Genomic DNA, 3,853 nt, shown 5'->3' with positions numbered 1-3,853 from the left:
TAAATTGCCCTGCAATAGAAAAAAGTTGTACTTTTGTAATCTTTATTCTATTATTCTGTACCAGTTATAATAAGTGTAACAACTGTTATATTATGGATATGGTCAAAAGTAATTCAACATATGCCGCGTATATAATATTACTTATGGCTAAGAAATCGCAGGTTAATATTTGTCCTTTTTCTATACGTGTACTAACTACGGTATTGATGCTGCCGGCTAAAATTCCGCCAGTCCGGCAGAAATGAATTAGACCTGCAGATTAGCGAGACTTTTACCATGGAATGCAGTAAAGCTAGTGTAACCACTTTTTTTAATAGTGGAGTAATGGCATTATTGTGATCGTAGTAGGTGACATCCCGATAATATAAAACGGCGAACGGAGATGGACGAGGGAAGTGGGAACCGTCGGCGGAGGGAACGAGGAGCTTCCGCCACCAACGCTGCTCGAGCAGGCGGTCGAAAGACTCGGCATGATGAGTCTCTGGCCAGCCAAAAAAACTAGGGAAGAGGCGATGACTACTGCTGCAACCCGCCAGCATCTATCGCCCTAGGTCTTTGACGGTAGCAGGAGACGAAGCGGCAAAGTAGCTTTTCGTGTTTGATTTTACAGCCTTCAAAAGGAAAATAAAACGCTACTTCCAACACTGCGTCGCTATCGCTATACTAAATGCAGATGGGCAAACGGGCTCCTGACCACCTGCCTAGCTGGGCCGCTTTTTAAGATGTTGGTGGTCTGTGGATGAGACGGCCAATGGCGTATAGGAGCACTACAGTAGAGACAGTGGCAGCTCTCACCGTAGAAGCAAAAATTGTAGAAGAGACAGTAACAGAAGCGAAAAAGGAAGTTAAGCATTTTCCTTAGCTTTCCTGCGGGGAAGCACTGACTCCCCGAAAATTCGTGGACGGTGCTTGAATCGAGAGAGAGATCTTGGGGAAAAGGGACATCGGAGTGGTGTCGAATGCAGCGGCAGTGGCAGTAGCAGTAGTGCATCATGTCATCCGAAAAACAGAAACTCTATCGAAGTTTTCGCTTCTGATCCACCGAGGACACTTCTAAAGCAATGGACAGAAAAACAGATTGTGACAACTGTAGGAAACATTTAGGCAACGATGTCGGAATAGTTGTTTTCGGCGACGACGGGAGCCGATGGCTGAGTCTTGACTTGGTGGCCTTGGGGAAGATAAAGTAGTCCTACTATGTTCATATGATTATATAGTAAAAAGTAAATAACTATGGCTGAACACGGCAGAATCGTAGCCCATCATTTTTGAAAATGGTCAGTGAACTTTTCGTTTCTTGTTAGTTATTATTCGAAAAGATAATTCCTATGTTAAATAATTAAATCTTCTGGATGAACAATGTGTAATATATTTATCCGAGTATTAGTTCCAAGCCTATAACGCGCATAGATAGAATCAAAGAAGTTTGGTTGTTTTTTTTGTGAGAGCAAACCCCTGGAATCACTACTTCGGTATCGTGTTAAGGACTTGCGCCCAGTAGTCGGAGTAGAGCGTCCTTAACTATCTAGGGTTTCGCTATCAGACCTATAAAACAGCACGTTAACTCTAAAAGGCAAACTAGCTATAGTCGATATACGTCATGGTAATACACTCAGAAAGATGCGCATTAACCACCGGAAGCGCGTTGCCCTAGAAGAAGCCTATTATATGCAAACAAATGTAAAGCTGTGAAAGAGTTAATCATACCATGGTTAGTTTAGCACTAGTATGTCAGGATACAGCGTCCCTATTCATTCTATAATTTATACATTTTAAAGCCGTTAACAGGGCTCCAGATTATTTCGCGCAAATCCGGTAAGCTTGGTAAAAATGTTAACCGCATGTATCGACTGTTGAATATATTTTCCGTAAAAGTAATCCGTATGCTGCCGGTACAACGAGCGAATTGGTGCTTGCAAAACTGAAAATTAACCCAGAGAAATTAACCGTCCTTCTGGGCACTTATGAACCGCCAACCTACCTACTTCCATATTGGCATAGTACTGCTACGAATATAATTCATCATATGGTATTCTATTTACTAACAACTAAACCAGCCTGCATATATGATCTGATGATGATATCGACTAGCCTATACATGTGTTTTGACCGATTACTAGTCGTATAAAGGTAGATGTTCTCTCAGTTGTGTGGGTATGTCTCCATGCCCTTGGTGATGAAGTTCGTTAATTATGATCCCTTGTTATACATTGACCGGTAAACCTATAACGCGTTTCTCTCCTCTAAACGGAAAATGGCGCAGGAAACCGCGGCTGTTGATCGTGCCAAGAGTAATATCGAAATGGCGTTTATTTTGAGCGAAGGGCTTTATCTTGGGATTTTGCTAGTTGTCAAAAAAAGAAATTTAGGTAAAAAAGAAGATAGAGGAAACCAAAATAACATGGGTAAACAGACAGACAATAGTCAATCAGTATGTTTTCACGATAGCACGGTGTTGTTTTGGTCTTGTGTGTTAAGGAATAATAAGGCTGAAACTCATGTTTCGTTCAAATGGTTGTTTCACAAAGAAATACATTGGAATACTATATAGTACGTTATAGTCTTAACTCTTATTATTACGGATGATAAACACCTGAAATAGACGTCAATAGCAAGCCCCTATTTCTCAAGCCCGCTGGAGTTTTTTTTAGCTCTCGAATGTTCAAGGTGAATTCTAATGAACTCTTTTAAAAATCGATCCGTGTTAGTCTTACCTATATCAAAAATAGCGCTCGTAAAAATACTTACTACTTAGAAAGCCATTAAAATCTTCATTCTTATATTTATAGCGATCTAAATTGATGAATCATGTATGGGGCTTAGGGTTAAAAACCAGATCCGCGAAGCCCCTGCATCTCTAAGAAACCTTTTAAGTTAACATATATATTGTAGCGACGAGAAAACTGGGACAGGGAATAATTTAGCACAAAAGGATCCAACTTAAAAGTAGACAATGAACGAAAGCTACTCTGGCCCGCTTAACATTAGGGCAATGCATACTAATGTCAATTATAAGAGTATTCTACTTATTGGCAATCTTTAAAGTATGAAAGATTTTTTTTAAATTTTAAAAAACGTTTTTTTTTAAATAAGCCACTTTTATCCTAGCGGACATAATTAGCGCATTGGCTAGTACAAACAAGACAATGTCTTGTTGTTGCAAAACGTTGTTTGCAATCACAAGATTTCCAACACCGCACGCATATAGTCGGGTAAAATAGGTCGAAATTTAAGGTGTCCACTCTATCGAATGCATCATAAAACAATGTATATTAAATTACAACACCTTCCATTTCTTGAATTCAAGTCGTAAGACCCTGATAAGTGTAGAAGGCCTTTTTACACAGTTCGAAATTTAACCAAACTGGTTCATAATGTTACAACGCTTTCTTATGACTAACAAAATTCAATCTAGCCTTAAAACCACAACACTTGGAAAAAACGGCCAAATTTTGAAGTATGGTATGAGCTATAATGTTTGAGGTCTTTTAAAAATCAATATGTTTAGTCTTGCAGCTAAAAAAAAAAAGACCGCTTTGAAGCTTTCCTATTACTCTTGTGTTTGGATTTGCTGCCTTCGAGTGTGGTCTGCTGTGTCGTTCGGATGAAGGGGTGACCTCGTGAGAGCGGATGAGCCATGCGCCGAAGTGTTTGATATTTTCGTCTTCTCGTCCCCATCTTTTTCGTTGTCATTGAGAGTGAATTAGCATCTCGTATGAGTCTAGATCTGGTTTACAACCCTCGAGGCTTTTCGAATCTTTGCCTGCGAAATATTCGATGGCTTTGGTTATTTTAAAGGGTAAACCGTGAAATAAGGAGGCGCCAAGATGTGACGATCGACCGTAGGATGATG

Source organism: Varroa jacobsoni, unplaced genomic scaffold (genome assembly GCF_002532875.2).
Source record: "Varroa jacobsoni isolate VJ856 unplaced genomic scaffold, vjacob_1.0 contig00213, whole genome shotgun sequence".
NCBI classification, from domain to species: Eukaryota; Metazoa; Arthropoda; class Arachnida; order Mesostigmata; family Varroidae; genus Varroa; species Varroa jacobsoni.
The sequence above is the reverse complement of the archived record's forward strand: the minus strand, read 5'-3'. Positions refer to the sequence as shown.